The following is an 11,028-nucleotide window of genomic DNA, read 5'->3' on the forward strand; positions in this document are numbered from 1 at the left end:
ATGGAGAGAAAAAATTAGTCATGGGTTTCTAATAAAAATCATATATCACTCCACTTCAGTTAATAGTCAAGCATAAGTCAGCTATTTAATTAAAGGGATAACATATCACCAACAGAATCAAGCCATTCTACTTAATCTAGTAACTTGTTCACTTGAAAAGATTAAAACATCACTGTCATGGTTCCAGGTAGGTACAGGGCAGGAGCTGTTTGCTTCTCCAGCTGCTGATGCAGCACCAGAAAGCATCTTCCTCTTGAGGAAAGCACTTGGGCTGGATGTACAGACCTAGCTGTTCTGTTTGCATTTGCCTGACTGCCTCAGCGCTCCCCAAAAGAGAAAGAACAGTTCACAACACACAAGCAAAACAAAGTCTGAATTTGATCTTAAAATCAAAAACCTTAATCTTAAATTATCTCACAAGTGAAAAGGAAACATTTCAACATCAGACAATCACTTAATGTCACCTACCAATTCTAATCAATCAAGCTCAGCACCAGCAAGTTAAGGAAACATCAAGCTTCCAAGGCAAACATCTACCAATAAGAAAGACTTGTGCTTCGGGTTGTAGGATTTGCATAAAACTTTGGCAGGTGATTAAACAAATCTACTTTCTCAGTGAAAACAAACCCCATGGTAATTTTGCTGATAAACTACTTTTATATGGGGTTTTTTGAGATTATTTACCAAATTCATTCTCTGCTCTCTGTGTTTAAAGGTTATACAAGATTAATCCCATTTATGAGTCATTTCAAAACCCCTGGAAGATAAAAGTATCACCACAATCTTGCTGCTTTTTTCTTCCCTGTAACTCTGAGCTGTTCCTCACTCTCAACTCTATATCCTTGAAAGCGAGGCATGAATATTCCTTTCCAAAGTGCCTAAGTAAATTTTACTTTTACACCACAGTCCTGTCAATAAGGAGGACACTCCTGCAGACACCAGGGAACCTAGGTCTGACACTTCGGTGATGAAACCCAGCCCACACCCTTTGGCAAGGCAGGAGGCAGCAGTACAGGACAGCAGGCTCAAACAAGCCTGCCGCTCAGTGGGTGATTCAGCCAGAAAGCAGATGTGCTGTAAGAGGAAAATTGCTAATATCTTATTCAGCAAAGATGACTACTTAGCACAACGAGACAGATTTTAAGTGTCTGGAAAATGCCATGTCTCAACACAACAGGCATGATTCCCCTCAGCTAAATAGACTAGTTTCAAGAGAGTTTGTCCTGAGTGCCTGGGATTCCAGCTTTGGAGATGAAGCTCCATATATACCAAATCATTTGCAGTTTCCATCACGTTTCAGTTACTCCTTCTAACCTCTGAAGGACAGACCAACCCCAACGGCTGTTCTAAGAGTATAATGCAAGGAATGCCTCTGTAGTCTGAATTATTTAGGAAGCAATAAACCCCATTCCTATGCATGACAAAGAATTGAAGGAAATAAACTAGTAGAAATCTCTTTATATTTCCCCTTTTCTTACCCTGTGTGGACTACAGAAAAGATTTCTTTGGACTTACCTTTATCTTCACTGTATTTTTTAAATAATTGTTGGCTTCTTTTTTTAAAGTAGGATTTATTGTACTGTAACACTGTTTCAAATAATACTTTTTTTAAATTTTTTTTTTTTTAAGAAAGACTTATCAGGTTGTCTGATCTACTTCCCTGCCAAAGCAAGACTATTCCTGACAATATTAGCACATTGCTTTTTCTTGTTTTAACTCTGCTGGGGCACAGAGCCTCAGAGACGCACGCCCTCTGCACACCTACAACACTGTTAAGAGCTCTAGTAGGGAGGATGTCAAGAACCACACCAGTAGCTAACTACTCTGCACCATTCCTGATCGACAAACTGTTCACTTCTCCAAAGCACCCTGGACTTGCAAAGAGAACTGATTCATTATTTCTACAACTTTAATTAAAAAAAAACTTTTTAAAAAGCATAATTATCTGAGAAATATTTCCAGCATCGTGCCTCCACTTGTGCTGCAGTGACTGAAAAGGAGCTGTGTTACCTGGCTACCCCAAGAGCCACAGTCCTGCTTCCAATCCTGTCATTCTAAGTCTTAGCATTTCCAAATGTAACTTCTGGTCCTTGTTTTTAAGGCATTCCAGCATTTGATACAAGTCACCTTCAGTTATTAACATATTTACCTTAATGACATCTATTTGAGGTAAACATTGCTGCTATTCCCATTCAAAGACTGAAAAATTACCCAGAGGCATCAACTCATGGGAATGTAAGGTGTTGGCATGTCTCTGAACGATCCCAAGTAACCTACTTAAGATCACACAGGAAGCTCCTGGGAATAACAAAAAACAATCAAAACAAAACAAAATTCAACCGAAACCATCTTGATCATCTTCTTTTAACTAACTGATTTATGAAGTATGGTGAGTGAGCCAAAGTACATTCCATATTGCAAAATAAACATGCAGGCTTCATAAGGACAGCAAAGTGCAACATTTTCCCCAACAGATTAGGATACCTAGAGGAATGTCCCATACTGCTTTAGTTAAAAAAAATACTAAAAGGAGAAATCTGTCAAATAACTATTTCTCAGTATTAAAAACCTACTTGCACTACAGAAAGTACTTTGGAAATACAACGGATTTATGTTTCTATGCATCTGGAGGTTAGCACCTACATGATGATTAAACCCCAATATAAAAGTTGGCTTTGGGATTGCAGGGTGGGTGCTCCACGTATATGTAATAGCTCACTGCAATAATTATGCCAATTATTATATTTACAACTACATTTCCCTGGGAAACTGGAGAGGCAACATTCCAACTAAAGGCTAAACGATTAATTTTTTGGGGGGTCGACAAAACAAAGCCAACACACTCTGGATCAGGATGACTGAGGGCACAGAGCAGCAGGGCACTATCCAAACCCCATCTGCTTACATTAAATCAAGTTCAAGATGTATTCTAATGCAGCAAACCCAGTGCTCTAGAAATCAGCCTTCAGGGGAAGAACTTCTGCTAAATTTTCTTCAGACAGTTTCCACTCAGTTAAGGAGTTTTGTATTTCACAGAATGGCAATTTTTAATTTATTTTTCTTTTGCTCTAGAGACAAAGAGAAACACATTGTTTTCATCGCTATTTTGAACTAGGACTTCACATATGTGAAATGGGACAGATTTTAATTAAACACATTGCTGTCCTGACTGACACTTCCAGTGTGCTGCTGCAGGGTTTTACAACCAGGAGTAAACTGTCTTTAGTACACAGCACAGAAAAGAGTGTTGAAATACCAGAGTATTTTTATAAGCAATACTTAAAGTAGGTCCAAAACCACAATAGCAAGCCCAAGAATAGTTCCAGGTAGTGATACAATGCCCTGTTATCTTTATTATGTTCTGATATTGCTGAAGAGCAGGGCTCTGAATATAAAAGAAGTCAAAGCTTCTTTAAATGGTAAATGTACATGAGAAGCAACCCTTTCACTAGTTAATCTTGCCTTCAAGCCAAAGTGTTTCTAAGACTCCTCCAAGAGGAACTGCTCAGCGTGTATATGAACACTTTGACTAAGAAAAGTCTAAATCCAAGCTACTTTACAGCACTCAATATAAAGGAAAATTGACAATTTAAAAATTTGTCATTGTCCCCACTAATTATGCCCATTCTTTAACACTAAATTTGAAAGTAAGTTGTATTCTAACTCCCTGGTGTATCTGTGCTTGTTGCACAATTGTGTATTTCATCTGCTTGAACTTCTGGGCAAGTATCTCTCTTCTCAACCAGAAAACAGAAAACCAATTGTACCTTCATTAATTATAATCAGGATCATTATCCTGTTAGACTAGAAAAGACTTATTATTCCAGGAAACCCTATTCTGAGGGATGTGCTAAAAGCCTTTGTTGACTAGAGCAAGACTATCCCAAGGAGTTCTCTCAGCAACTTCTGCAATATCAGGTCTCCAGCATGGCACTTGGATTTCCATTTTTAACATAATGCATTTCAAGATGTATTTTTTGAAATTGTTTTGTTAGTATATTTGAAAGTTCAACATCAGAAAAGATCTCTTAGCTTTCTTTAACTTATTTTTAAAAAATCTTATTAACAATCAACAGCTTAAATTGCAAACAAACACCTAACTTTAGGGGGAAAAAAGTTGATGTGAAAAATTACAAAGCTGGCACTCCTAATTCATTTGTCTCACTGCCACATGCTCTGAACATTTGCTTCTCAGCTCAGTTAATGATACCACAGAACAGTAACTCCCTCACCAGGGACTCGGCACGCTTAAGTAGCAGGACTGCACAAATGTAATTTGAACGATTAATGCCAATTCTTTCCACAGAGCAGGAGGTTCTGGTGTTTTCATTCATTTAATATTATCTGGATAACAAGAACCAGTAAGTTTCCTCTTCTCTCTTCTTCTTAAGGAACTAAGTAGTGGTGTAAAATGTTTTCCACCCACACTTTTCTTCCAAGGGGATTAAACATTATTTGAAAATACTGCTCTGAGGAGTGGGTAAATTAAACGCCAATGCCATCAAATACAAGTGAAGACAAGTGCTGCAGAAAAAGCTACTTTATTTATATTTCTTCCTGCTTTCTCACCTTTGCTAGGTGCTTCTGCTTATCCACCATCCTTTCTACACCCTGTTTTCCACACAAACATGCAAGTTTATTTCCCTGCTTGCAGGAATTCTTCTGTTGTACCACTCAAATCAATTTGCTTCTTTGCAGACTTTGACGTAGACTCTAATGGAAGTTTCACAACTGGCAGCAAACTTTCTTTATTTTTTAATATTCTGTCTAATAATCTCTCTCTAGGAAATTAAATACTCCTACCTTCACCCTCACCTATATTTTGAACTTGGCAGCTATGCCCAATCCATCCCTCCAAATCAGTTTGATGTCTGTGGGAGAAGTTTTTCTATAGACACAGAAAGAAGTAATCTAATGCTATAATTTAAGGATAAAGGATCTAATCTGTAATTAATAACCAAAGCTTCTCTTGCAATTAATGCAAAAAGCCCAAAACCAAATCAAAGAGATCAGAAGATTTGATGTTAAGATTTAGTTCTATCTAAATACCTGGTAGCACATGTACTCTCCAAAGAGTTGGGTTTGTTTTTGAGGACGGGAGGTAAAGATGATGTGTCTATTGGCTACATATGAGCACCAGATACTCTTACCACATCATTGTCTGTGTGTCTATCTGTAAATTCCTTGTCTATAGCCAGAAAATAGCACCATATCTTGGGTATAGCTTTCATAAGGTGCCAGCCCTGATAGCTGTTACTCTGCCTGACAAAAGAAAATGCATATGTCATGGCCTGTTTATGATCTGGGTGTTGCATTTGGTCAGAAAAGGGCAGATACCTTCTAATCACAGAATTTCTGAGGCATACAAGGGAAGAAGCAAAATGCATTATATAAATATATGCTTTTAGAAGTCACTGCTTGAATACCCTTACCAAAGCAGTCATGATCATATATTTTTAAGTGTTGTGAGAAGCAGGGAGGGAGACCAAGAGAGAGACTGTTGCTTCTGCTTTTTCAGAGTATTTCTATTGCTCTAAGCCTGACCTGTATTGTGAGATAAGCCCTACAAAACTTTAATCTCTACCACACTCTGCCCAGTATTATTTTAAAATTAAATTAATTGCAGTTTAAAGAAATTAAATAATTTGTTTTCTAGGTTCATTAAAAACAAAGAAAGAACACTTTCACAAACTGTTTTCTACATAACTTCACCAGGAGTGATCCAGCAGCACGACAACAGAGTTTTGCACCTGGTGATGAAATATTTCCTGTCTATAAACAGACAGTTACAGTTGTTAACACCAGAAACATCAGTTTAGGGCTTTACTGCAGGATAAAGTAGTATAGAAGTTTTTATTACCCACCCTGGTCTCAGTTGCAGTAGTAGTATTTTATAATTTTTTAATGGTTAAAGACTGTGGCAGAGTCTAGAACATCCTTGTATATCAACAGGCACTCGGAACCTAAACTCCACAAAATAAACCCAAAGATGCAGTATGGCTGAGAGTGCTAATCTGGAGGGATCACCTCATGTCCCCCAGTCCTGGCTCTTTATTCTGCATACCTCAGGAGTGCCCCAGCCTGTGCCTGATGCCATACAACAGCCCAGACAGGGTAACAGGCCATTGTATAAAAATCAGGGCAAAGTACTTTCTAGCCCAAGCCTGTTCTCACCAAGTAAAAAAGCTGAATTAAAAGATAATTAAGTCTGTAATTCCCCTTTACATCCCATCTTACCATCAGATCATGGCAAAGGGGAAAGAAAGAAAACAAGTTACCATCATTTAAACAGAAAAAAAAACAAGCAACGAAAAAAACAACAACAAAAACCCAACCCAAACCAAAACACAACTTTTAATTCCCTAGAGCACAACTTCTCAAACTGCAGCTCCTCAGGGTGGCACACAGCAAGGTTTAAACTCCCTCCAGTGCCTGTGGGCAGGCAGAGCTGCTGCTGCTGCTCCAACCAGTAGCTGAATCGTCCTTCACCACAGATGGCAGCTCGGAAGTAAATAAGCACTATAGTTGAAGTTAAAAAAATAAATAAATTTTAAAATCTCTGGATTAAGAACTACATTTCCCTAGAGATTTACAGCACAGTATGAGAGCGTCTTTTTAAAAGACTTGAGACACATTCTGCTGCTTAGGACATCTGTATTTCAGGTTCATGAGCTCAGGTGTAGTTGTACAGGTAATTTAAGATGCCTTCTCATCAAACAGTTTCTCTTGTGTGCATATTGTTGACTTTAGACTTAAGCAAACACCTCTCACAGGTAGGGGGAAACAAAACTGCAAGAAGCATTTTCTATTTGTTTTATTTTTTTCAGATCTTATCCTGATTTAAATCTGTGCCCAAGCTGGTACCAGAAACAGGTCTTTAAGACCATTGTTACTGTACCTTATTGGACATGTATTTACAACATACATACATGGATAATTATGTTACATTTTCCTTCCTTCTAAAGATAATTTTAAAATGGGCATGCCTGTCTCACCAGTCAAAAGAGCTGAAACGACAGACCAAAGTCCTTCCACTATCCACAAATCAATGCAGCAATCACATTCTTCCTTAGCTACCCGTGAACGACCTTAATTCCGGGTGTATGTAGGAATGAGGAGGCAATCTCCTTTCTCTGCTCAATTTTCGGCTTGTTGAGATTAGGAGTGAAGTCGCCAAATAGCCTCAGGTGTTAACCTCACAGGGAATATTTTGCTTTTAAATCCTAAGCACAAAAAGGCCCAGAAGACCCATTAGGTTTATTTTTATGTATCCTACTTGAAATAAATCATACAGTAATTTTTGTTCCCTACCAATTGAGATCATGGAAAAGAGGATATCCTCCCATCTAACTTCCCAGGGCAGGAACTGATTTATTTATTTATTTATTTATTTGCTATTTAGAGGCAATAGCACTTATGAGGTTAGAAGAATTTATCTGTTATTTATTAGTCCAGGGGTGGGAGGTTAATAAGTCTGAGAACTTTACAAATAGGCCTGATCATGATTTACTGGACTTCTAACAACTGCAACACAACTGATGTCACAGGTGAGCCCCTTAAAGTCTCAGAGGAGCAGGTCAAGTTGTATCTCAATCCCTTTTTAACTGACAGAAAAATCAGCTTTTAAAGAGAGAGTCTGCTACAGCTGTTTACAAAACTTGCATGACTTAAGGCCCAGGCAAAGAGCAGACAAAGCTAGACAATGTTTTATTAAATATATAATCCCTTCTGGTAATTCCCTTCTAGAATATTCCAAATAAGGAACACTACAGTCTTCAAATAAAATATGCACAGAGGCCCTCTAAACTCAGGGGACCAGTGTGTGTGTGTGTGTGTGTGTGTTTATTTTTATGTATCCTACTTGAAATAAATCATACAGTAATTTTTGTTCCCTACCAATTGAGATCATGGAAAAGAGGATATCCTCCCATCTAACTTCCCAGGGCAGGAACTGATTTATTTATTTATTTATTTATTTGCTATTTAGAGACCTGCAATAGCACTTATGAGGTTAGAAGAATTTATCTGTTATTTATTAGTCCAGGGGTGGGAGGTTAATAAGTCTGAGAACTTTACAAATAGGCCTGATCATGATTTACTGGACTTCTAACAACTGCAACACAACTGATGTCACAGGTGAGCCCCTTAAAGTCTCAGAGGAGCAGGTCAAGTTGTATCTCAATCCCTTTTTAACTGACAGAAAAATCAGCTTTTAAAGAGAGAGTCTGCTACAGCTGTTTACAAAACTTGCATGACTTAAGGCCCAGGCAAAGAGCAGACAAAGCTAGACAATGTTTTATTAAATATATAATCCCTTCTGGTAATTCCCTTCTAGAATATTCCAAATAAGGAACACTACAGTCTTCAAATAAAATATGCACAGAGGCCCTCTAAACTCAGGGGACCAGTGTGTGTGTGTGTGTGTGTGTATATGCCTAAAACCAGCCTTTGCCTGTAAGCTGCTGATTGAATAAAGCCAGAGGAATTTGGAGTGACAGTTTTTCTTCTTCCAGCCTTCAGTGATTTTTCCTGGACCAACACAGTAATTCCTACCACCTATGTCCATCTAAATGCCCTCTAACACCTTGGGTGGTTCATGAGATTCTGGCTTGTGGACAATGTCTCATAGAGAGCATCAAAAAAACTTGCCAGATATTGTCATATTTTCAAACTCGATTCATGTCAAGAAATTTCTATGCCAAGAGCAACATTTTATGTATTATAAATCAAGGAACATAAACTGAGGAGAGACTGTCAAATGCAATTCCTAACAACTGTAGGAGCAGCACCACTCAAGTAAGCTGAGATGGAAAAGCCAAACAAGAGGGTTTTGTATTAAACCAGCAAAACATAACTCAGGCCTGTGAGTAAGACAACAGCTGCAACTACTCCAGCAAGAGATACACGATCAGAATGAAATGATGCAGCTTCATTTTCAAAGTGAAATCAATATAGCAGTTGCAGCAGGATTTATTTTTTAAATGCAAAAATCAATAAATCTATGGCATTGCACAAGGAAGAGTAACAAAATACAGCAGGGGTTGCTTCAGGAACTACAGATATTTTTTTCTGCAGTTACATTTATTCTTTTAAGTTTATTCTTATTATACTATTAAGGCTAAGACTCTACAATCTCATAATGTGTAAATTCATCTTTTAACCATACTTGGGGAAGTACAGCACTACCATCATTTATGAAACCATTCATTACAATTTCTAATTGAAGTTACTGAAATTGCCATTCAGGTAGCACTAATGTTACCCAGAATAATCCTCAACCCATTTCACCAAGTATCTTTGAACTTCACAGGTTTTTTGGAGGTCATTTAGCTGCCAGTTCCCTTCTAGAGCTGTTTTTTCCACCTTTTGCAGCTCTCATTCCCCAGGCCATATGGTTGGGTTTGTTTCTTAACTCTTGCTTACTTGCCTCACTACTCACTTGGTTGTAAACTTTAAAGAAAACCTTGTCTTTCAACAGTCAAGGTTCCTTTTTGCTGCACACCACAGGTCCTTCACTCCATTTCATTGGGGTTTTACTCTAGTGCATCTCCATTATTTAAAGTAATTACATAAGCATCAAGCTTGCATACTAGAGCAGACACATAAATAAGATGAATTAGTGTGAATTTACAACAATAGCTAGAGAACCCTGTAAAAGATTGGCTTCCTGTTTATAATTTCTCTGCTCTGTCCTCTCAGCCACCTGACTCCTTTGTTTCTCCCTGTCCAAGCTTCAGGAGCTGGTTCAAGGAGCAAATCCCTTTGTGGAATAAATATTAACAGTGCCTTAGCCCCTTTCAGCAGCAGACACACTGCATCTGCTTAGTTAGATTGTAAAAGAGGAGTTTGCATGTGTAGCTTAAAGAAGTTTTGTTTTGAAGGAGCCATATGCACAATCTGTTTTCTCTTTGCTGGAGAACTGCCAAAGAGCTTTGGCCTTCAAGCATCAAGGACAAACGTCAGTGCTGTCCCTCAAAGGCACAGCACACAACTGGCACTGCTGTGGGAGGATAACTACAGTTCTTTAAACTACACCCCACCACCCAAACCTTAGGCTGCTCTGGAGTCTCCAGAGGAGAAGGATTAGATTGGACAACTCTAGAGCCACGTGACAGTGACAGAAACTTCCCTGGGCTATTATTACCACTGGCCTGTCTGTTGTGACCCTGCCCCAACATACCCTTTGCACAGCAGAAACCTCCCCTAACACTTATTATCTGCACTAGAGCTGGAAGTGCTTCCCATGGAGCCTTTATATAGCTCGGTCCTCTCACCTTGGCTAAAAAAAAACCCCAACAGAGTAGAAAGTGAAAATATGACCCTTTTTTTGTTTGGCACGCAACAGGGAAATCCTAGTTTTGCATCCCTCACTTTACCAAGGTAAAGCAGGACCAGAGGAGTCGCTGAAGGAACTGGAAGTGCCGTTTCAAGCACGTCCCAAAGCAAACTGAGCCTGCACTGCCACCGAAAGGGGCAGCCCCGCGCTCCTGCCACCTCCGGCGCTGCCATCCCTGGGCTCTTCCTTTTCCCTCAGAGATCAAGGTTAATGTCAGAAGCAGAGAGATGCAAACAGGGCGGGACGGCCCCTCCAGCACCGCAGTCCCGCCTCGCTTCCAATGCCCCACGAAAAACTTCTAAACTGAAATAAAAGCGTTCCAGTTATCAAGTATCCCTCACACATGTATTTCCAAGCCTCTCACAAACCTCTCCAGAGCATTCTCTCAGATTGAACACCACCCGCACCTCTTACCTTTAAGGCTCTTCCAAAACGTCCACTTTGCTCTCCTCCGCCTGTTACCTCAACTTCTATTTATAGGCTATTTTTTTCTGCATTAATTACCAGTACAGCACCAGAAACTTGCCAACTTCGTACCTCTCCATCTCCCAGCAATGACACCTCCCCCGGACCCCCGCAAGGGGCCGGGCCTGGGGTGCCCTGCACAGGGGGCAGCGAACTGGGCTGCAGCCCCAGCCCGGGAGGAGCGAACCCCCCGGGGCGGGCAGGGCGGGCGGTCCTACCGGCGCTGC

Source organism: Chaetura pelagica, unplaced genomic scaffold (genome assembly GCF_000747805.2).
Source record: "Chaetura pelagica isolate M959 unplaced genomic scaffold, ChaPel_1.0 scaffold456, whole genome shotgun sequence".
Taxonomy (NCBI): domain Eukaryota; kingdom Metazoa; phylum Chordata; class Aves; order Apodiformes; family Apodidae; genus Chaetura; species Chaetura pelagica.